The sequence below is a fragment of the Aegilops tauschii genome, chromosome 4 (genome assembly GCF_002575655.3).
Source record: "Aegilops tauschii subsp. strangulata cultivar AL8/78 chromosome 4, Aet v6.0, whole genome shotgun sequence".
NCBI lineage: Eukaryota > Viridiplantae > Streptophyta > Magnoliopsida > Poales > Poaceae > Aegilops > Aegilops tauschii.
The window spans coordinates 318,257,277-318,281,497 of NC_053038.3; the positions used below are offsets into that span (position 1 = coordinate 318,257,277).

Here is a 24,221-nt window from a genome sequence, read left to right on the forward strand (position 1 = left end):
CAGAACATCTTTTTCTCGTGGTTTTCACCGGTTTCCACCGAATGTTGGTTTCCGTATGATATCCCCCTCGCTGCGCGCGCGATCTGAGTCCTGTGTTCTGACTGGCCAGAACCCAAACCCCACGGATCGTACGTGTCCTCCGTTGGATGCTCCCAGATCGAACGGCAACCCTGAGCCCTTTCGACAGCACATGTAGAACATGGGTAAGCACTGTGCGCATATGTCGTGTAGCTCACGCTTCCTTCTCTACTAGGTTTTAATTCAAAACAGGCTACCGTTTCTCTCCACTTCCCTCATCGGTTTCCCGCCTCTTCTCCCAGATATGCATGATGTAGATGTTCGTTTAATTCTTATAGTTCATCTCATCCAAATTCAATTAGTTTTATAAAAAACTATTTTAAGATTCATGGAATTGTGCATTGTAAAGGTAAAACAAAAAGTGACAATTCATTTAGAAAAAAAAAGGTTTGGGCAATTAAGATATGGAAGATTCTAGAAAACAAAGGAGAAGTGCTTGTGTTTTAAGGTTTGTGCATTATGCTTAAGTTCAACCATGGAGTCTTCTAGATTGTACATTTGGTAGAATCTGATGGAATGTAGATGATATCCAACGACCAGTAATGCTCGGATTTTCCATCTCTGTACCGTCGGATTGACTTCATCCAACGAGCAACTTTCATAGTTATTCGCACACTATATAGGTGTATAGATGTGTGTGTGTATATATATATATATACTCCTATATAGTGTAGGAATAAGTTTGAATGCTAGCCGTTGATACTGCTGCATCCAACGGTAGAGGCATGGGCAAATCCCTGCATTTTAAGCCGTAGATACATTGAATCGAACAGTGCACACTCTATTGGAGTTCAGCTCTAGAAACTTCGATCGCACCCGCGTGCCCAGCAGCCGCTGGCCTCTGTTCTCTGAGATGTCTGTCTCTCGCGACCCAACCCAAAGCGTCCTGGTTCTCCCCTCTTCTCTTTGACCGAGAGTCAGGTAACATCTTTGCAGATCCATTCTACCTGGTCCTAATCCATCCCTCTGGCCATACTGAACTTGAAATCCATTGATCCGCCTACAAAACCAAGAACCTGAGCCAACTCGGTCTATGTAAAATTAGAACGGATATTAAATTGAAAATAGTAAACTCCGAACTTTGGAAACAAATGATAGAGTAACTGTAATGATTCAGCATCAAAGGAACATGCAAACTGCATCATGAAAGAAAAGCATTAAGAAAATTTTGCACGACGACGGCCTAAAGAATAAAGCACCTTCCAATTTCCTTCTTTATTGCTCCAGCAAAAACTTCTAAGCCCTCGGCACCCTCGCTCCAGCGACACCATTTCTTGTCACTCCGTGGTGCCTTGAAGCACTTAAACTCCACATAGAGCTGCGCCAACTTCTGCCCCCTCGCTCCAACGGGTCTTTCCTCGAGATGGACCAGGTAGAGAGGAAGATTAGTACGACCTGTGGGAGTGTGAGGGAAACGCCCTAGCAAGAAGATGACAGACGGAGGAAGCGAGGCAGCAGCAGGCAGAAGACTGGAGCAAGGATGGCCGACGAGAGAAGAAGGCAAGCCATTGATTTTGCCTCTTCACTGGATGGATCAGGAGTCAAGAACGAGATGAAAATCTTGTAAAAGAAAACGACCTGGACTGGCCCATGGCGTAGGCCCGCCTAGAAGAGTCGGGAAGACTACTACCTACAGTACATGATTGGCCCTCCAAATAAATGGAAGAATCCTGACCCTTCTAAATAAAATAAAATAATGTATCACTCTTAAAAGACAAAATGAAAATGAAAGTAGCTCTATGGCTGTTGTAACCCTTTGTAAGAACGTTTGCTTATTTACAAGATTGGCCCCTTATAAACAATTGCCAATTAGAGCTAATACAATGATTACAAATTATAAACTTTCATTTGTTTATTATAAATTCAACCGTTTCGTATCAATTTATAGAAATTTGACAGTGTTAAGTTATTTTTTAATTTGGACGAGCTTTTAATAAATTCTGGTTATAAACTACTAATAGATAAAAACCCTAGACAAGGACACATGATATTTGTGTTAAAGAAATTTAGTGAAAACAACAACGGCGGTAGTAGTGTAAATACATACAATGCCCCATTATGGGTTTTGAGATAGCTAATCGCTCTTCATTATGCAGTATGTAATATTCTTGCCCATTTTATTTTGCTATAACGTGCAAAGCACGTGTCGTGTACTAGTATATATATGTGTCTCATGCTAGACAAAATAAAGTTTGAGTGCATGCGTGGGACGACCCCTCCCCCCCCCCCCCCCCCCCCCCCGCGCTGCCGCCTCAAAGTTGGGAAACTGACATCATAGGTATTGAACCAGGCTTGGAGTTGGGTACGGTGTTCGGTTTGTAATGTACTTGGCGTGGCCCATCGAAGTTGTGCATTTGGGGTTTAAACACATCATACACCATCGTACCCATACATATTTTCGGGCCGCATGCAGTGTATACGGGGTCTTCTGATCGACCACGTCTCCCTTGTGCGGTTTTTTGTGACGACATAGATATCTGTGGGCTCCCCGGATGTATATATATCACCCCTTTGACCGATAATGAGGGGTATGTGTTGGCCATGAATGGATTCCTCCTAGTTCAAGTTAGGGCCGGTCCCCGTCAAATGTCGGTCAACCAAAGCTCGAGCTCATGCGTTGTCAGGATTCCCTCCCAGATGCTCGGATTGCTGGGTTCGACCTACATCAAACCCTGCGTCCGTATCTCGTCCTTAACTACCTTGCCTTCATGTTTTTTGTCTGTATCAAGAGGTAGGCACCACATCTAAATTGTACATTATTCTATATTGAAAACACACATCACCCCTTCCCAACGTACATCATTTTGGGCCGCATGCAAGAGGTGCTGGTTTTGTGGTCCCTCTCGTGCGATGTTTATGATGGTTCAATCTATTGGCGCAAGCGGTTTATCGACAACAACAACTGTCATGTGACCAAACGAAAGATTCATTGGTTTGTCTTATGGTAGGTCATGGCGACATGCATGTATGGCCAAAGTATCGATCATTACGTGCATCCGCCCTGCTGACACGAAGTGGGAGGTGGTGGGCCAAGCATCCTAGCTAGGTACGACATTATGTCATTATATATATCCTAGCTAGGTGGTTGTTAGGGTGCTTTCGAGTTTGCGAGGCAGGTGCCACCAAAGTTATGCATTGTGTATTTAAAGTTTTAAACATCCCAATATTCGTACATATATTTGGCCACTTCCAGGCGGTTCTTGACTTCTAGCCCCTCTCATCTATCTTCAATGATGCGCCCAACCGTGGGCCCGCGGGGTCAAAGTTGTGCATTGGAATTTTGAGCATCACATACCACCCTTTTCACTCGTATATATTTGGGCCACATGTTGGTGTGGCTGTCTTTTTGACCCTCCCTAACATTATTTCTTGCTGCAAAGACTCTGATGATCCTCAACGGACACGGGGTATAATATCTAAACCGTGTGCGATACAAGTGCGATGTGAATCACCACGACCGCGCAAGCGCGAGCAAATTAAGGTGGAGGTACTGGCTCAACCATGTGCGATGCAAGTGCGTTGAAATCACCACGACCGCGCAAGCGCGAGAAAATGATGGAGGTACTAGCTCAACCGTGTGCGATGCAAGTGCGCCAAAATCACCATGACCGCGCAGGCACGAGCAAAGGGTGGAGGTACTGGCTCAACCGTGTGCGATGCAAGTGCGTTGAAATCACCACGACCGCGCAAGCGCGAGCGAAGGGTGGAGGTACTGGCTTAACCGTGTGCGATGCAAGTGCACTGTAAAACCACCACCTATGGAAGCTAAAGGCGGGTAAGTTTATTTGGAAATTAGGACGAACCGTGTGCGATAGACCAGCTAGCTAGAAATATAAAAAACAAACTACACGCCTTGAGCGTTGCAAAAATCGGTGGATCTGCGCCACTTTTCCTTATTATCATACAAGCATATTGTTATTGGACCGTGTGCGATCTTGGGCACTCCCGCCCCGCATCAATTCCTTTACCCAAATTTTAGTAGCCGTCGTACTTCAACCGTCGCCCACACTCCTCCAGCATCGACCTTATAGTAAAATTTTAGCAGGCGAGGCATTTGAACCGTCGCCCTCCCTCGTCCACCACCATCTCCACCCACCATTACTAAAATTTTCAGTAGCCGCGACGTATCCTCAAACACCACCCCCCTCCACAATCCCCCACCCGCCCCTCCTCCCCTTCGAACCCTAGCTCGCGGCCGCCGCCGCCGCCGCCGCCAACCCTGCCGGTCTGCCCGTTCCTCCTAGCTTAGATAATAAAGTTTAGGTTATCCAGCGATTCCCATACCGTCGCCCCACTCCCCTGAGTTTGTAGATGAGGCCTGCGGTGTCCCTCCCCGCTAGATCCACATCCCCTGCTCCAGAATGTCGCAGCCTAAGCTCGACCACGTATCCCGGGGAGCCCGACCGAGCATTCGGCCAAGAAGAGGTTTGTCGGGTAAACGACACCTATCGGATCACAAAGAATCCCTTCTACGGTTGACAGGGCGCGAGGCTGCGGGAAGAGCGGGATTAGAAGATCAACGCGGGGGAGTTTATCCAGGTTCGGGCCACAAGCGATGCGTAATACCCCACTCCTGCTGGTGTATGTTTATCTATTGTTCTTGGACTTGCTACAGAGCGTGCAGGGTCCAAAAAGTTTGAATCCTCTCTCAGTATGCCCGGGCCTCCTTTTATAGTCAAAGGGGCTGCCACAGTGGCACACAGGAGGTGGAAAGTTGTACAGTAGTCGAGTTTATCCCTGGCACCGTAGGACAAAACACATTTAATGCGCTGCCGACGTGCCCTTCTTGCTTTATCGGGGACGGCAAGGAAGCTCGTCCCACCTGTCGCCGCCTTGCCTTGCTTCGACACGCGTCCAGGCTGACAAGGCATGTAGCGCCACGCTGGCTGGCTGGCTGCTAAGTTGGTGTGGTGGTAGAGTCTTCACGAAGATATGCATGCCACCACGCAGGTGCTTGCTGAGTTGACGTGGGAGTTGCATGCCGCCACGTAGGTGCCTGCCTTGTTGGCGGGCCGGCAGCTATGTGGGAACAGCCGTGGAGGCTTGGCACGGGCCTGGCTGCAGCCTCGTAGATGTCCTCGGCAAGAGCCTTTCCGGGGCCCCGGCAAGGATCTTGCCGGGGTCTTGCAGGCGTCCCCGGCAAGGGTCTTGCCGGGGGCCTTGTGGGCGTCTCCGGCAAGGATCTTGCCGGAGGTCTTCGTCTTCTGGTTCTCATCTAGTCTTGTATGCTCTTGGCCTTCACAAAGATCTGCATGCCACCATGGAGGCGCCTCCTGAGCCTTGGTTCCAATGTGTCGATGGTGTCGGAACTCTCAGGCTCAAGGGTGGCGGCCTCATTGGTGTTGGGCAGGTCGCGCCGGCAAGGCTCTTGCCGGGGCCGTGAAGGCCGCCCCAGCAAGGGCCTTGCCGGGGGAGTTTCACCTCGCCCTTCTGCTCTTCATGCTTCTGGTCTTGAGAACTGCTCTGCTAGTCCTGCGTCTTTGCTTCCTCTTCTGCTCTGCCAAGCGCGGCCGCAAGCGTGGCTGTGACTGCCCGTGCACAAGTAAAAGGGGTACAGAAGGAGCCTACTTTCATACACCTACAGGAGCCCCCGGGCCTGGGCCACATATAAGCGTGGAGCGTTATTGGGCTAGGCCCAAAACGGTGCACGGGCATGCATGGCAGAGTCTTATCGCAGTAACTCCCTTGCTCATTGCACTTCCCCATGACCCGCGTTGAATGCGTGACGTGGGGGTCATGCGTGGAATGACCGCAGCATGCTTGCGTCATCCCATAGTGAATAGTAAAGAGGCGGCCCGCGTTTTCCCTAAAAAAGAGGGAAAGCTGCAGGGCCACTGCTCATTTACTCTCTCAGCCTTGGAACCGCCGTTCCACGTTTCCCATCGCGCCCGCCCTCTTCGCCACGTATGCCGCATGTACGGTGCGGAGTAGGTGACGGATGCGCGAGATATGAGGAGATGCGCGATGGCCGATACTTATGCGCCTTTGATTGGGTGTGGAGGGCGGTCGATGACCCTGCTCACTGCCAACTTAATGAGCCGGATTTGCACGGGCTCTTCAGAAGCGTAGAGCCGGTCTTTAGCCTTCCCCGCTTGGCTATAAAAAGGGTCTCGGGAGGAGGAGGGGAGGCATCTTCTCGCGCCTTCCCTTCGCCTCCATCTTCCATTTACTGCCATGGCGAGAGGGCGTGGTCGCAGCCGTTCTCCTGCGGAGGCGACTAGGTCTTCCTCCCGCCAGAGAACCGCGGCGGTCAAGGAAGACCTAGCCATGCAAGGCGAAGGCCATGCTTGAGGTGGACGTGCCGGACGGGGCCGCGGTCGGCGAGGCGGTCGAGGCAGCGGCGGTCGCGGAAGGGGAACACCTGCGTCATCGCCATCTCCGTCACCATCTCCGCCACCCTCTCCTCCTGCTTCGTCGAGCGGCCATGTTGGGGACACAACACTGGAGTTCATCCTGCAGCTGCGTGAGCCACCGCGTAGCCGCCTTCGCCTTCCCGAGGTGTTCGCGAGGGTGCTGGAGATTGACCAGCGGCCGAGTATAAGGCTTCACATGAAGGGGTGTTGCAATGGCGATATGTGGGTGAAAAACACGGGGTTCCCCGCCCCTCATGTGATGTTCCTTCGACGGGGTTGGAAGACCTTCGCACGTGCCCACTGCTTGATGAAGGGGCATGTTCTCCTCTTCAAACTAGTGGAGAGCGACTTGCTCTCCGTCAAGGTCTTCGGGCGCTCGGGACACCGGCTAGGGTGCTGCGCGGAGAGCTCGACCGACGACGAGAGCTCCTCCTCGAGCAGCGACGAGGAGGGAACCAGCGGGGAGGACAACGGGGACGGGTCTGACTAGGCGTCGGACGCCCCATCCCTAGGCGGAGCCGGCAGCAGCACCGCACCTAGCCCTCTCCCCGGCAAGAAGTTTGCCGGGGGGAGGCAGTTCTTGGTGGTGGCTCCTCGAGCCAGCTCCTTGAACTTCTCGGGGCCGTCACTCTGGCGGCCGGCACTGGAGGGCTGGAGAAGACGAAGAAGGAGGGTGGCGGGCCGGCAAGTCGGAGTACGATGGCGTCGACGCCTTCGTCGCGTATTGCCGGCCCGCTACCTCATCTTTCGGCCTCTTCCCCGGCACCGTCATCACCAGCCTTCTTCTGGGCGGCCACGGGGACGTTCTCATGGTGTCTTCTGCTGCTCGCACCTCGCCTAGGCGCTCCTTTTGCCCCCCTGCCATCCCAATCTGCTTCCTTAGGAGAGGGACAAGAAAGGGGTTACGAACATCTTATCCTTTTTTTAGTTTTTAAGCCTTCGGGCACTAGTTGAATTTTAGACTTTGTAATCCCCTTGCTCAAGCTCACACTCCGTATGAATTGTACTTTTTAACAACGTATTAATGAAGATAAGGGGTGTTTGCCGGGTTCTTTTGTGCGCGAGCGAGGCCCACACCAAGGATCGAATCCTTGTTATCTTAAAATAAACATCATTGCCCGGCAACAGACCTTGCCGTCCTCCTGCTCTATAGCTTGACTACACTCACGCCCTTGGCGGAGGTAGGGCAAAGTAGGTTTAGGCCCTTCGTTTGTTCCCTTTCCATCGCACTACAACCAAGTTCCGGCCCAAAGAAAGGTTCTTGGACACGGGAAAGAGGGAGCACGGCGGTATAAGAGTGAGCGAAGCTTCGTACGTTCAAGTTCCATACGAAAGTGTAGAGTGGGGGATGAAAGACTTATCTGATTCTGCAGCCCTGGCAACCTTGGCTTTCCATGGTCGGATCTCTGGATCTGCAGCCCCCGGCAACCTTGGCTTGCCGGGGTTGGGGCGTCGGCATGTTTCCTTTCCCCCAAACAGCTCAGCAAAAACGCCCGCGCATCTTGCGAACTAAAAGAAAGGACGGAAAGAAACAGAGAGACGCACACTCAACCTCTATGCTAGGGGTTAGTCGCCACTAAGCACTATCGACCCTAACAAAGAGAGAGACTCAACCTAGCATGCATGCTAAAACTTAGGGCGCCAGCGCTTCATTTATTTATGCTCAGGGCACTACAAAAAAAGACACATCCGTGACATTTTGGGCCGAACGAAATTTTTTTCTGTCATACTTATGACACTTCTATGACGATAATTGTGACAAAACACGGTATCATCATAGATGTGGTGGGGTCCTACTTCTATGACAAAAAATCATGACAGAAAATGGGCTTTTCGTCCTGGGCGGGCCGGAGACGCAGCTGCATGACATTCTTTGGGCCGTCCATGACGGAAAAAACCATGGTAGAAGCGAGGGCGAGGAAAATATCGGGGTGTTCCCTGTTACGGTGGGTGGTCGGGGCCGAGCGATGTGCGTTTCTCTCGTACACGCACGCGCGTGGGTGCGAGGTATTGGGCTCTAACTGAACCCGAGTGAGGCGTTGGGCTCTAACTGAACCCGAGCAATTGCGCTGCAGGCTACGCGTTACTGAACCCGAGCGTTCGATCGATGGCTGTTAACTGAACCCGATCGAGCGATTCCTTCGCTACTGCTGCTAACTGAAGCCGATCGAGGCTGCCTCTGGATGAACAGTGAGCGTTGCTGGGGGGGTTTGGATGAACAGTTCCCGGTGGGGGGTGGATGAACAGGACCCCGTGGCGTTGCCTCTGGATGAACAGTGAGCGTTGCTGGGGGTTTGGATGAACAGTTCCCAGTGGGGGTGGATGAACAGGATCCCGATCGTTCGAGCCGGTTGGGGCTGGATGAACAGGACCCCGTGGAGGGCTGGATGAACAGGACCCCGTGGAGGGCTGGATGAACAGGACCCCGTGGAGGGCAGGATGAACAGGACCACCCCGTGGAGGGCAGGATGAATAGTAGACGGTGGAGGGTTGGATGAACAGTGGCCCTTGGAGGGGTGGTTGAACAGGAGCCCGTGGAGAGGGCTGGTTGAACAGTAGCCGATGGAGTAGCGCGTGGTGGAGGCTGGATGAATAGGAGCCTGTGGATGAACAGTCGCAGGTGGAGGCTGGAGGAGGTCGACGGTTTATGAATAGTAGCCCGTGGAGGCTGGAGGGGGTCGACGGTGGAGATGAACAGTATCCCGTGGAGTCCCGTTTTGCGGTATGTCACACCCCTCCCGATGAACAGGACCCCCGTTTCGACCGTAGCGCTCCAACACAAGTATGTTTCCTCCGTTTTGCGGTACGCCACACCCCTCCCGATCAACAGGAACCCTGTTTCGACCGTAGGAGGTCCGTTTCCTCCATTTTGCGGTACGACAGACCCCTCCCGATGAACAGGATCCCGTTTGGAACGTGGCCGGTCGAACACAAGGCCGTTTCCTCCGTTCTGCGGTACGCCAGGCCTCGTTTCCATCGGCTGTTCCGTCCAAGCCCTCCCGATGAACACGACGACGCATTCCATTCTGACCCAGCCGGTTGGCTCCCCATGAACACGACGACGACGTTGTTTCTCCGTTATGATCCAGCCATGTACACGAGCCCTGGCCATACGTATGCGCGAGTAGGCGTTCGAGACCCTGCCCGTATGTACGTACGTGGCCGTATTTTCTTTCTTGCACACTGGCCGCTGTACGTACGTGTACATGCTACGTGCGCGCCTCTACTACGACACGTGCGCGCCTCTACATCGACCAGTATGTACGTACACGTTCGCGACCAGAATGACAACGCTACGTACGCTTCGACCAGGTGGGTCCCGACTGTCAGGCACTTCCTTGCCTGCGAAGATGTAGCTGGTGGGTCCCAGCAGTCAGGGGGGCGAATCGTTTTTTTTGCCTGGACGCACTTCCTTGCGTGCGAAGATGTAGCTGGTGGGTCCCAGCAGTCAGGGGGAAACGTTTTTTTCGCGAAATACGGTGGCCCGTCCGATGGGTCCCTGCTGTCAGGTGGAGGAATAATTATTTTGCACATAATAAGGAGGCACTTCCTTGCTGCGGCTGTGGACCCAGCTGTCAGCCTCTCCACGTACAGTCCACGTCCGATAGAAGCCGTTCCTTGACCACGTTGACCACGCCGCGCCGAGAGCACCAGGGCGGTGGACGACGGCGAGGCCTAGGAAGGGGATGACGCGGAGCCGGGGAAGACGCGACAGTGGAAGCCCGCGCGGAGAGGAGTACGAGGGTTCACTGGTTCGGCAGCGGTGTGAGGTTGCCGTCGCCGCAGGGCCTGGCCAGTGGTGGGAATAGTAAGGGGCGGTGAGGCCTCCGCGGCAGCACAGCCGGCCATGGGAGGCAGGAGCATGCGACACGACCGACGCTGCTTTGGGCGGCTGGAGAAAGAAGACCAGAGGTTGAAGAAGCACTAAGTCCGTTGGATGGACATTGTACGGTCACTGGAGCTAGAATCGTTCATATTGACTAAGTTGACAAAGCCCTCCGTCCCGTCATCTTAGTAGGCCCACAAGTCGGCCTCCCACTGTGGTGGGTCCCAACTGGCAGGGGGGTATTCATTTTTTTGTGCGCAATAAGGAGGCACTTCCTTGCGTGCGAAGATATAGTTGGTGGGTCCGACCTGTCAGCGGAGGGAACATTTTTTTCGCGAAATACAGAGGCCCTTCCGGGGGGTCCCAGATGTCAAGTGGAGGAATCATTATTTTGCGTGTAATAAGGAGGCATTTCCTTGTGTGCGGCCGTGGACCCAGCTGTCAGCCTCTCCACGTACAGTCCACTTCCGATGGATGTCGTTCGTTGACCATGTTGACCACGCCGCGCCGAGAGCACCAGGGCGGTGGACGACGACGAGGCCGACGAAGGGAACGACACGAAGCCGGGGAAGACACGGCAGTGGCTGCCCACGCGGTGGAGAGTACGAGGGTTGACTGGTTCGACTGCCGTCGCTGGAAAATAACAGGAGGTGTGTGTGAGTAGAGGGATAGACAGGCCAGGGATGCGAGTATATGATGGGGCCATGAGGCCTGCCCGGCAGCACAGCCGGCCAAGGGAGGAGGGAGCAGGCAGTTCCGATGGCGTTGGTTTGGGCGGCTGGGGCAGGAAGATCAGAGACTGAAGAAGCACGATTGCTGTTAGATTGACATCTAACGGTCTGACGCTGGTAGAGTTGATTGTTGACTAAGTTTCTTTTTTGATAAACCTTGTGTACGCATGAACTTAGTAGGCCCACAAGTCAGCCTCCAAATCTGTGGCAGACAACATAGAGCCCATTTGCTATTTTTAATAATTTGCAGCCCATTTGCTAATTCTTAATTAATTTATTACAGCCCATTTTCTACCCCGGACCACAGTCAAAAAGTTCAACCTTATTTTGCATATTTCGGTGGAGTCCGAACTTTTGTAATCCCGAAATGATACACATTTTTTTAAGAACTTATTGATTTGCCAAAAAAAAACCGTTTTGTTTTTGTAAGCAAATAAGACGTGGGACAATTGAGTTGGTTTAAGGGAAAACCAGTGGTAAAAAAATCAGCGCTGGGAGGGAAAACAACAACAAAAATAAGGATGTAAATATGAAAAGTGAATTTTATGTATTTTCAATATAATGATACGTGTATATGAACTAGTAAAACTATAGGTAGAGATTGAAAACGGATGTTGGACATGCGTTTGAAGAGGAAAATATAAATGGGAAGTGTGTTTGATTCAGTAAAAAAAGTGCCTGCGGATGTTGTAAGACAAAATATAACTAACGCTGGAGGGCCAGAGGCCAGTAGATACCTGCTGGATCTTTGTGCCCGGTTGTCGTCATGGGCTGGGCTTGTTAAAAACAAAACCAAGCCTGGGTAGTCTACAGCCCAGTTGAAACTTGCTCGACCTGAAAAAACAATATACGTGCTCAATAAACGAGAGAATTCTGCAAGTACAGACTGATAACTGGGATGCAACAGGGATATTGTTTTTTCATCGTGATAATAAGAGCATGCACTTGTTTCAAAATTTTTGGAGAACTGGGAATTCGAACGGCAGGTGCTTATGCTACCCATCAAATAAAAATCAGGTGCCTGAAAATTCGTTTCGAAACAAATGAATCGGCTTTATATCCACGTCGACCCTCGGCATGATGGTTGGAAGCAAATGCCAAGTTCATACCAAAAGATCATTAACAACAATACCAACTTGCGGACGACAAGGTAGTACAAGTACCAATACCAAACTAACTTATAATCTTTTTACTCCTGGCCCTAGTGTTCGTCTGGTAGAAAATCTTGCAGAGGACCAGCTCCCGCTCCTTCTCTTGCTCCAGGTCCCCAAGGTGGTACTGGTGCATCACCTAGTTGGTCCTCTGCTGGTCGAAGTTCTTGTTGGTGTGAAGCACCAGAACCTTTTTGCTGCCCATCTGCCGGCCGTTGACCATCAGCGGCAAGGTATTGCCGGTGTTGTGCAACATCGCGTGCATGCCGCACTCCGACTGTATCTTGCGACGCGTCCATGTACCCCTTTTGAATGCCCTGGAATTGCGCTGGAAGAAATGCTTGCTTAGGCCACTCAGTGTGATACCTGCAGTATTGTCGAATACAGGTTTTAGTGTACATAGTTGGCATTTTCATAACATCTTTGGCAAGTTGCAGTCACTTGTTTCACTTTTTATTAACTGTCAAATTGTAATTGCTTCACCAGGTCTGCGTCTAAAAAGAAAAATAGAGCTATAAACAAAGGAATATGTTTGTGCAAGTAGACGGCCGATCGGTGTCTTACCTGGAAATTTCTCAGGATGGGTGTAGCATATGCCGTGCTCGTTGTCGATGGTTGGTATGAACAAATCGATGAGAGGGTGAGATCTCGCGCTGTCATCACTCACTTTGGCCTCAAGGTGCTCGATCAGCTCCTGATCCGTGGGATCGAACTTGACGCCAGCCGGCAGCACCGACCAATCCTTCTTCGGTTAATTCCAGTTATATGGTACTCAATGTATGATCAATCGACTGTTTTAAGTGAATGATGAAAGATTTCGACAGATAAGTGGTACTCCAAATCTGAAGTCCAGAATACCCGAACACACCGCCGAGATTCTTGTGTCACCTCACGCGCAGCGTGTTGTCACGTCAATTCAATGTGTGGACATGATGAATAATTTGACCGACGTATACTAGTACTGCTACTGTACTACTTACTAGTCGTATTTAGTGTCACATTTTAACCATAGCTTTAACTAAAAAGTACGCACTTGAAGCCTAAGTGATATATATATATATATATACTGCACAGCATCTCCATCATCATTATCAGTACATCCTGCGCAGGTGAGTTAGGATGCACTTGATCCCAGAAAGGTATCTATCCTTCAAACCAGAGGAGTGATTCAAACTAACAACAGTCCAACAAAAGAGGGTCGTGCTACAGCAGCAGAATACATGGCTTAGTCTACATATCAGTACTTATCAAGTTGTGCATATTTGCTGTTGGCATGAACCACATCGCCGTGTGTCGGGTTTGCAAAAGCCATCCATCGCATGGAAGCTTGATGCTTTTCACACACTGAAGATTATCTCGCAACAATCTGTGTCGACGAATCTCTGGATATGGTGATTCATGGAACCCATGGTATGATGTGTAAACACAGTCCCCCCTGGCGAATGGAAGTTGCATAGCACGGTAATCATCGCCGGTGATATGATTGATGATTGGTTGGATGATCGGATAATTGAGCCCGAGGAACATGGAGTTGTTGCCGAGGCTGTAAACCCGCCTCCAGTTGAATACGCCTGGCCCAACGGAGCTGGGATCTTTCTCGAACACGAAGCAGCCATAGCCATCAATGTCACGAACGCCCCAAGCATTGTACTGCATGTGGTTTGATGAAATGGTTTGGTCAATTTGGTACGTGCAAATGAGCATCAATTGACCACCGTCAGCTGAACGAGCGATAAACCACCACCCTGTTGGGGAACTTAGCAGAAATTCAAAATTTTCTACGCATCACCAAGATCAATCTATGGAGTACTCTAGCAACGAGGGGAAGGGGAGTGCATCTACATACCCTTGTAGATCGCGATGTGGAAGCGTTGCAAGAACTCAGATGAGGGAGTCGTACTCGTAGCGATTCATATCGCGGTTGATTCCGATCTAAGCGCCGAACCACGGCGCCTCCGCGTTCAACACACGTGCAGCCCGGTGACGTCTCCCACGCCTTGATCCAGCAAGGAGAGAGGGAGAGGTTGGGGAAGACTCCATCCAGCAGCAGCACGATGGCGTGGTGGTGATGGAGGAGCGTGGCAATCCCGTAGGGCTTCGCCAAGCACCGCGGGAGAGGAGGAGGAGGGAGAGGGGTAGGGCTGCGCCGAAAGAGAGACGTTCTCGTGTCTATGGGCAGCCCCAAACCTCAACTATATATAGGGGGGGGGGGCTGCGCCCCCTCTAGGGTTCCCACCCCAAGGGGTGGCGGCCAGCCCTAGATCCCATCTAGGGGGGCGGCCAAGGGGAGGAGAGGGGGGGGCGCCACTAGGGTGGGCCTTAAGGCCCATCTGGACCTAGGGTTTGCCCCCTCCCACTCTCCCATGCGCCTTGGGCCTTGGTGGGGGGGGGTGCACCAGCCCACCTGGGGCTGGTCCCCTCCCACAGTTGGCCCAGGCAGCCTTCTGGGGCTGGTGGCCCCACTTGGTGGACCCCCGGGACCCTCCTGGTGGTCCCGGTACATTACCGATAACACCCGAAACTTTTCCGGTGACCAATACAGGACTTCCCATATATAAATCTTTACCTCCGGACCATTCCGGAACTCCTCGTGACGTCCGGGATCTCATCCGGGACTCCGAACAACATTCGGTAACCACGTACATACTTTCCCTATAACCCTAGCGTCATCGAACCTTAAGTGTGTAGACCCTACGGGTTCGGGAACCATGCAGACATGACCGAGACGTTCTTCGGTCAATAACCAACAGCGGGATCTGGATACCCATGTTGGCTCCCACATGTTCCACGATGATCTCATCGGATGAACCACGATGTCGGGGATTCAATCAATCCCGTATGCAATTCCCTTTGTCCATCGGTATGTTACTTGCCCGAGATTCGATCGTCGGTATCCCTATACCTTGTTCAATCTCGTTACCGGAAAGTCTCTTTACTCGTTCCGTAACTCACATCATCCCGTGATCAACTCCTTGGTCACATTGTGCATATTATGATGATGTCCTACCGAGTGGGCCCAGAGATACCTCTCCGTTTACACGGAGTGACAAATCCCAGTCTCGATTCGTGCCAACCCAACAGACACTTTCGGAGATACCTGTAGTGCACCTTTATAGCCACCCAGTTACGTTGTGACGTTTGGTACACCCAAAGCATTCCTACGGTATCCGGGAGTTGCACAATCTCATGGTCTAAGGAAATGATACTTGACATTAGAAAAGCTCTGAGCAAACGAACTACACGATCTTGTGCTAGGCTTAGGATTGGGTCTTGTCCATCACATCATTCTCCTAATGATGTGATCCCGTTATCAACGACATCCAATGTCCATGGTCAGGAAACTGTAACCATCTATTGATCAACGAGCTAGTCAACTAGAGGCTTACTAGGGACATGGTGTTGTCTATGTATCCACACATGTATCTGAGTTTCCTATCAATACAATTCTAGCATGGATAATAAACGATTATCATGAACAAGGAAATATAATAATAACCAATTTATTATTGCCTCTAGGGCATATTTCCAACACACCCATCGGCTGGTATGATTCCAGTTCCTGGAATCATGAAGGCCAGCGCATTTGCGCCTGCTGCAATAATTCAAATTGGAGACCAAAAGGACAAAAATAAACAATCATGTTCAGAGTATGTGTGGAATTAAGATTATTATAACAGTGACACATATCATAGACAGAGAATTGCAATGTCGTGGTCATAATCATACCCCAAGTTAAAAAAACATAAGCCAATGGCTTTCATATTCTAGCAATATATCATGGTTCAAACATCATGTAACAATGAGAGGAAAACAGATATGACAGAGCCTACTCATATTCTACCATAGCACTTACTACAGTTACCATTTCAACTAAGCAATAACACGCGTTGTTATAAAAATCCTGGAAATGAGAGTAACATATAGCAATCATGAGGTTATACTCATAATATCTATTCTAACAATCATTAGATACCAATTGTTCTCATATCAACTCTAACAATAACATGTGTGGTCATAAAATCTAGGAAATGAGAGGAACATATAGCAATGATGTGGTTATAGACATACTATATATTCTAAATTTGTAACAATGAATAGGCAGTCGTATTCTTAAGGTAAAGATGAGATGAGATAGAACAATTACACGACGACAGATTCCACCAGTATAGGCTGCCAATCTGTGCTTCGACCGCATAAACGATGCCATCATGCACTATAGCATCAGACAGAAGTGTTGGGTGAAGAGGATCAACGATGAGCCATAACCATGTATGGTGACCGGATTCCACATAGACTAATCCCATGTTGAACACGGCAATAGCTTGTAATCCATGTAGTCTTCTGATGGTGTGGGCACTTCGCAGATTACAACCTTCAGCAAACAGAGGTCGAGCCAAAAGCTCGACGTGTCTCGTGCGTAGTACGCAGGTGTGTCCGGCGGGCCGCGAGGCTCGATGGCGGCGGTATCCAAAGATGGAAGGGTGATCTCTCGCTGGGTGTAGATATCCACGAGACGCCACGGACTACCGGATTGGTGGATGAGGACGATCCAGTTGGCCTTCATGCCCGCCCAGTAGTGATCGCGCATGAAGGGCAGGTGGACGGGTAGTGGTAGCATGTCGAGGGGCACCACGGCACCCTCCGTAGGATCGTCAAGTTGGTGTCTGGGCCACCTGCGAGGATCGGGCATCAGCAAGCAGGGTGTCTTGAAAAGAGCCGGCCGGTTGCAGACGAGTAGATGGTACAAAGACAACGAGCATGCGGCCAGACGGACGGTGCTAAGTAGGTCCATACGATTACAGATCTGCTCCAAGAGAACATCGGGGAGGGAATTCCGATCGCGGCTCTGCGTGTTAGTCGGTTTTGCGATTGGGGTTTTCGGTGCCTGTGAGCCAGCGGGGAAGTGGATTCGGGCGGGCGAGCGAAGAAGCTTCTCCTCATGTGGCCAAGCAGTGAGCGGGGGGATATGGTACGTGCGAGCTACCAAGGAAGATAGCGTGGGCGGGCGAGCAGTGAGCGGGGGGAAATGGTGTGCGGCCGACGATGGGGAAGAGAGGAGGAAGAAGAAGAGAGGAGGAAGAAGAGTGGAAGACGGGGAAGAAAGTGCATTAAATCTCAATTCTACTACTACTACCAGGATATACCGTCCTTCGGATTGTAAATAGTTACACTGATGACATGTGGGTCTACCACAAGAGGGCCCATATGTCAGTTAATGGAGGACAGAAGCGTGCTCTACTGGCAAACATGATGGCAGTACTAGGTAAGGCTGATTTAGTAACACCAACACGCTGGTTCAGCTTATTAATTAAGTGCCCCATCAGCTGCAGCGTGTATTGTCACTTCACTGCAAAGACTAGTTGAATAGTTCTCTGACCGAGATGCGGAATAATGGATCGTGAAGACTTCCTTTCTACATTATCCCTATGCATCTACGCTCACTTCACTCATTTTGCTCTGTACGTAGTCACTTGTTGAAATCTCTAGAAAGACAAATACTCCGTATTTGGGAACAAAGGGAGGATTTTACTCCGTATTTGGGAACAGAGGGAGGATTTTACTCCGTATTTGGGAACAGAGGGAGTATCCTCATATGGAGGGAACAGAGGAAGCTTGAAATATGAACATGTCAATGGGAGGGAGTAAGCCCCATGCATGCATGCATGCATGCAACATGCAACACTCACACGTACACATGGATGCACGCAACACTCACACACCCATGCGGCACACAGCACACGACGCAACACACACGCTCACGCTCAAGTGCTCAACCTACTCCCTACGTCCGTGAAAGACTGTACATTTAGAGATTTACACATTGACCAGGGAATAATTAACGCCCAAAAGTTATGTGTGCATGCGACCATTGAGAGAAGAAGATTAAATGAAGGTCGTTGCATGCTGCAATTAAGGATAGACATGTAGCCTATACCTAGAGCACAAGTTGGTGCATTAGTCAATCAATATCGATTTAGATTAAAGGCTAAATGCATTGGAAGTGTAGATGTACTACACTCTTTGTTTTTTAGTTGATTTCTTTGCTCTGCCAACTGACAGGTGGGACCCAGAAACCAGGTGACAATTTAACCAGTCAACAAAGTGCCACGTCGACTATGTGGCCGGTCAGTAGGGTGCAATACGGTGCTCTACGATGAGCTAGTGATCGTATAATCACCGCAAAACTATATATAGTGACCGTAAAGAGCGTATTGTTACATATGTTGACCGCCAGTGTTTTTTCTCGTTTCAAATTAAGCCATATTAACCGGAAAGGACGTAGTATGGACTAGTACTAGTACTGCTTTGATGTGTCCCATCAACTCGCCAAACGAGGAGAAGCTTGCTTACTACGCCCCTCCCTCGCCCACGCGCGCGGTGGTTCGCAGGACGAGGAGAGGGTTTTGACTACAGCGCGCCCTCTCCCTCTCCCTCGCCCTCGCCCTCGCGGTGGATGTGCAGTAGTTCAATTGGTGTCAGATTGCCAGAAGCATAATGTGTACTGTAGTATCATCATTGTTGGACCTTCCGAAGAGGCGAAGAGCCAAGTGCAAGGTTCACACGACTACGAACTGTTGAACCTCCCGAAGAGGCAAAGAGCCAAGCGCAAGGTTTTATAGGAGTTGTCATCCTAGTAGGAGCGTACTACAACTATAGCGAACGATGCTACTGTATGATGCCGCCACGTCACGTATATCCAAAACTGTGCCACCTTTTTTTCTCAAAGAGCGTGTTGGAGCCCGTGCAACAACCACACAAGTTGCACGTACACATAACACATTTACTAGTAATAAATTCTAGAGGACAAATGCCAGTATGCCACACAAGTTCATCTCCAATTCATGTGATAAATTTGTGCACGACTAGTCTACATATATTCACAGCGCTACCGTTCACAATTTAACGTACTCCACTTACACGTTATAGATGGGCTACATGTCCTCCTCCAGGTTCCAGTCCCAGGTGTTCTTCATGGATGGCACGATCCATAGCGGTGGGCAATGGGAATCATTGTTGCAGCTTTCTAGTCCGGTTCCACACGATGGAGACTCATCCAAGCTGAAGCGGCATAAATCAGGGATAGCTTGTCCCAGCATGTCGTTCATCCGACGGTGCGCACGGAAGACACAACCATGCTTCATGAACGGCAGGCCTTCCGTGTCGTGCACGGAAGGTGGCATCCTCTTCACAATGGGGTAGCTGTCCCCAATGAAAAGCGAGTACTCTCCAAGAGTGTTCCTCGGCACCCACGTAGCATCACGGGGGTCGAACTCGGCGCCGTTCATCTGGTACACACGGCATCTCATATCTGGACATATGGTGACACACATAGTCAAGGTCCATGCATAATAATGTTGTGCTCAGATATGGCGATCAGTAATACTGTGCAGCAAATAGTACTACTCCGGTATAGAGGAAGTAAAATAACCGGCTTATTATATATAGCCACTGTTGGCTACATGGATGAGATAGTAAGACAGGGAAAAACAAAAATGGTGCAGCTAGTGGGTTCAAGTCTTCAAGGGCCTAGCTAGCTATACGCGTCCTCCAAGGTAAAAAGTACTCCTACTAGTACGTAAGTAGAGTACTAGTACAACAATGAAAGAGAAGGCGAGAGGGTTAAAAAATGGAGTACCTGGGTAGATGGTGACGGTCCGATCGTGGTAGATTGTGTGACCATGTTGCACATCAGTGGTACCATGGGTAACGACTGCTAAGATAGTTGATCCCAATATGCCAAAGTCAGCTACAAGGTTCCAGGTTAGACCAAATCGCGGATGCAAATGCACATCCAGGGTCGGCGATCTTATTTTGATTGCGGGATGACTGGTCCCTGCAAAATAATGGAGTACCGTTAGGGATGCAAATGATGGTTTTTGCATTCCGTTTGTAATCTCCCGTACCGTAGGATGGCAACCAGATGAAACAAGTCCCCTGGCTTGTCACCGCGAAGATGCGGCCTAGATGGCGCACGGCATCTTCGAACGTGTAGGGGTACAAATCTGCCGCCGCCAACATGCGCCAGCCTCTGCCGTTACTGCCTCTTGCATTGATGGCAATCCTTATGTCGAACACCGCGATGAGATAGTAATCGTCGTAGCCGCGTCGCTTTGTCGGCGGGTCCGCAATTGCTATCTTCTTCAATCTCATGTACACATCATCATACGTATTCAAGCCCAGCCAGTCCGGAAGGCCGATCCCAATGGTGGAGAAGGGGTCTACCGGAACGGCCGCACTGCTGTGGATGTTGTGCAAAATGATGGTGGTATCTGGCCGGAGGTATGCAAGCCAATCTTCGTTGGCACCAACCCAGACCTATATATAAGACGGTGGGCAACGGGGAAATTACGGGATGGAAATGGAATAACTAAGTACTACCTGATCAAACTCCATTACTGACCTGCTCATCGGACAAAATCTGACTACCTCTCAACGTCGGCAACTCTAGCGGAGTCAACGTGCAACCATGGCCAGGGAGCGGTGGACTGTTTGAAGGATTGTCCCATAGAAGAACCTTCTCCTCGAGGACGCATGGAAGACCAACAAGGATGGCCTCTTCCCAAGCCATTTTAAGCACCGTCTTGAAATAGTTGGTGCAGGAAGCACGGAGTCTTGCGGCGGTGAGGACGTCAGAGCGGCGGGCGATTTCTCCCAGAGGATCGTCGTCCAAGGTCTCCCAGCCTCGACGAGGAGGAGAACCGCCTGGCGAATCCATGGGAGCAGCGACGAACTGCCTTCTCTTCGGGGGGAGGGGAACTGGCGAGGAGGAGATAAGAGCGTAGTAACCGCAGGTCCTCGTCCCTTCCAACTGTAGATCGTTCCTTCCAACTGTAGCGAAGGGGTGAGGCTATTATTTACTACTAGTACTAGCATTATGGGATGTTATGGGATTGCATTATACTGTAAATAATAGCACTAGTAAGAAATTTTTGGCACTAGCTAGTAGTTTTTGGCATGGATTAAGAAATTTTGGGCATGTTTTTGCTATTTTTTGTACACGCCAACTAGTGTCAAAAAACGTCTTACATTATGTGACGGAGGAGTATGTACTTGTACTGTAGCAGGACTAGTACTACTTTCTCAACTAGTAGTGCGAGGGTACTACTAGTGCTATGTACTGTACTTCTAGTATAGTGCACCAGTTTTGAACTCTTGAATCTCAGGGCCAAGGAGCTACAGTTGGAAGTGGAGGGTACTACTGTTCTCTAGAACCATCGCTGTACTATCAATGCAGGGAAAGTACACCTGTGTAGTGGCCTAGTGGGTACTCTCGGTGCTCTATTCAGCCGCTCCTCTCACGTAGCTGGCCTACTCAGCCGCTCCTCTCACGCACACACTAGCAGCCTGTTTATCAGCGACGGTTACTGCGGGGGCAGAACATTTGAGTTATTTGATACAGCCAGACTAGGCTTTTCGCTTCCATTTGTGGAGGTGTAATGGATCTCGTCGAACTTTGTTAGTAGTTCCTTCTTTATGAATGAGATGAAGCAAAGCTTTTGCCTCCGTTTCAAAAAAAAACACATCAAGAGGAATTTCTTTTATAGTAGAGCCGATAATGGAGTGAAGTCCATGCGTGCAACGCCACAAGCTACAGAGTAGTAGTAGAGCACTTTACGTACAGAGCCATATTGCACAGTTCCCAATGCCCTGCCAGGCTTTTCCGCCTCCTCGGGCTTAATTGGGAGGCGCTAGTTTAAATATGCTACTAGCTGATGAGAAAGCTGCAAGCGAGGTGCGTCTAGGGCGAGCACGCGAGCCACAAGATGCTGGGAAGGAAAACCTGTTCACGTGGCTAGGCTATCCAGTGCACCTAGATTGTGGTGCCGCATGTCCGTTTGACTTCAAAACTCAAACTACCCGTGTAAAATATTAGAAAAAAGGCCGTCGTGCGTTCGGCCGGGATCGAACCCACAAAACGAGGTATACACTCCCGCAACCACTAGTAGTACTCATTGGAGTACAACGCAACCTAGAATAGCCTTTTGTCGCTAGTAGTACATTGTTCCTTACAAGAAACCCCTAATAATGCAAGAAACCACTAATAATTTCAAGAAACTACTACCACTTGCATACGTGGCAGACTTAAGATAAGACTACCTTATCAACCATGTTACATGCTCTAACCAACCAGCCCTACCAAGAAACGACTACTCTACAATGTGCCCTTATAGGCACGTTTCAACCCATGGCACTGTTTGGATACATTTGTTGTCAATCTAACCCTGCCATCCAAACACCACTTTGGTTAGAGTTACTTCAGGGTTAGAATCTAACCTCTGACTTAGAGTATCCAAACAGGGCCCGTGTCGCCCATTAAGTCAACGCCTTCTATTCGACCGGGCGTTATGACTTGTGGGACCTACATGTCAGTCTGCACAAAGATCCCCGAGTGATCTCCTACCTCCGGCTCGTCCACCTAGTCATCCTCGGCCATGGGATGCAGCTACCACCGCCGGCAGAAGGCGAGGTCAAAACCGCCGGCGGTGCGGAGCCCATCTTGCGGCAGCCCGGATGCCAGCTTCGTCCGGCGCTCGCGGCCGCTAGCTAGCCAAGATAGCTCCGTCCAGCTGCTTGTCTGCAAGGTTTGCTAGCTAGATTGGCACGGCGGCGCGGCGGCTTGCTCGTGCGCGCCGCGCTAAGGCCAGCCATCTGGCACGAGCGAAGGCCAGCGCGGCGGCTTGCTCGCTCGTGAGTCACGCTCGGGCCAGCCTGCCAACCCGTGCGGAGGCCAGAGCGGCGTCCGGCCCGTCCGGCGGAGCGGCGGCCAACTCGCTCATCACCGGCGCCAACGAACACGCATCAGCACTGTTTGAAGTAATGTTCAGGAAAAATAATGATTTGAGGGGGAATAACAGGATAGAAGGTCAGATGTGGGTCCCTCGTGTCAACGGTCAAACAAAATGTGTTGGTTTAAGCTGCCTCGTCAGCACGGACGTGTGGGCCAACCCTGTCATAAACGGGTTTAAACTAACCTAATCGGTATGTAGTAGTTTTTTGCGTGGATTAAGAAATATTGGGTATGTTTTTGCTATTTTTTGTACAATAGATTCTTCCTAGGGCTGGTTGAAAGTGGTGGTTTTTTGTTAAATACTCTATATATTGTAAGTAGGAGTGAAATTTAAGCTTTGGAACACAATAAGCAAGGCTAGTTACATAGTGCATATGTGTACATGATTCAAAGTAAATATCAACCATGAGTGACTAATATCTTGATGGAAAACTCGAAACTATGGAATACTAGGGAAACATTTGCATGGTTGGAAATACTAGCAATGTTCATGTGCGTTGCAACGAATCATAATTAGAATAATACTTATTCACAAACTTGATACAAAACACTCTAATTGTGATATACATATATCACTAGAGATATATTATGTTTCAATTAGAATATATTCCTTGGGCTGTTTTGGTGAGGTCATGGAGGGATGTGGTTGGTTTTAAGATACTAATTATGGGTTTTTTCTGCAAATTGGTAGACAAGTGGGATGTTTGTGAGAAAAGGCAACAACTTACCTCACAGTCGTTAGATGTAGATCTAATGGTCACAAACGACGGATGGCAGACACACCATCATCACCAACTTAGTCTTCTGTAGGAGTACTAGCAAGATCCGTGCATTGCACGGAACATCAAGATGCATTTTTTAATAAAAACACTCGTTGTGATTGACCCATGCGCGAGTAATCCCATGTGTAAAAACTAATGATATCTCGAGAAATAGGAGATAAGGTGAAGAGGAGTGGGGCGTGGTTGTGATCAGTGGTCGGACTGAGCGGAGGCATGGGGATTGATGACGTCGGCAGCGGCCACTAGGCCAGTTTGTTCCAGAGGCTTCCTTTCTTAATTGCTCAACAATGAGGTTGTTGGAGATAAGGATGAACGAGGGAAGGCCTTGTCTGCAAATGTGGAGAGGGGTGCGGGTATCTTTTAGTTTAATTTCCATCAGCCAGATATAGATCGGACGGTCTATATTGCAAGATGGCACGCGTACCATCATCACCAACTCGGTTTTTTATAAGAGAAGAAATATAAGTATGGAGATAGGAACGTATTATCGGTACTTGTTTCCGTAAACTAG

The 24,221-nt window shown here is 49.9% G+C and overlaps 1 long non-coding RNA gene across 1 annotated transcript; it reads right to left on the bottom strand.

Annotated features, from left to right (window-relative positions):
* Nucleotides 1-519: 519 nt before the first annotated feature.
* On the bottom strand, nt 520-1,605 carry LOC141021519 (uncharacterized). Its single transcript, XR_012182835.1, has 2 exons — nt 1,278-1,605; nt 520-1,078 (listed from the first exon to the last, which is right to left on the bottom strand). It is a non-coding gene; the product is annotated as an uncharacterized lncRNA (long non-coding RNA).
* Nucleotides 1,606-24,221: the final 22,616 nt, after the last annotated feature.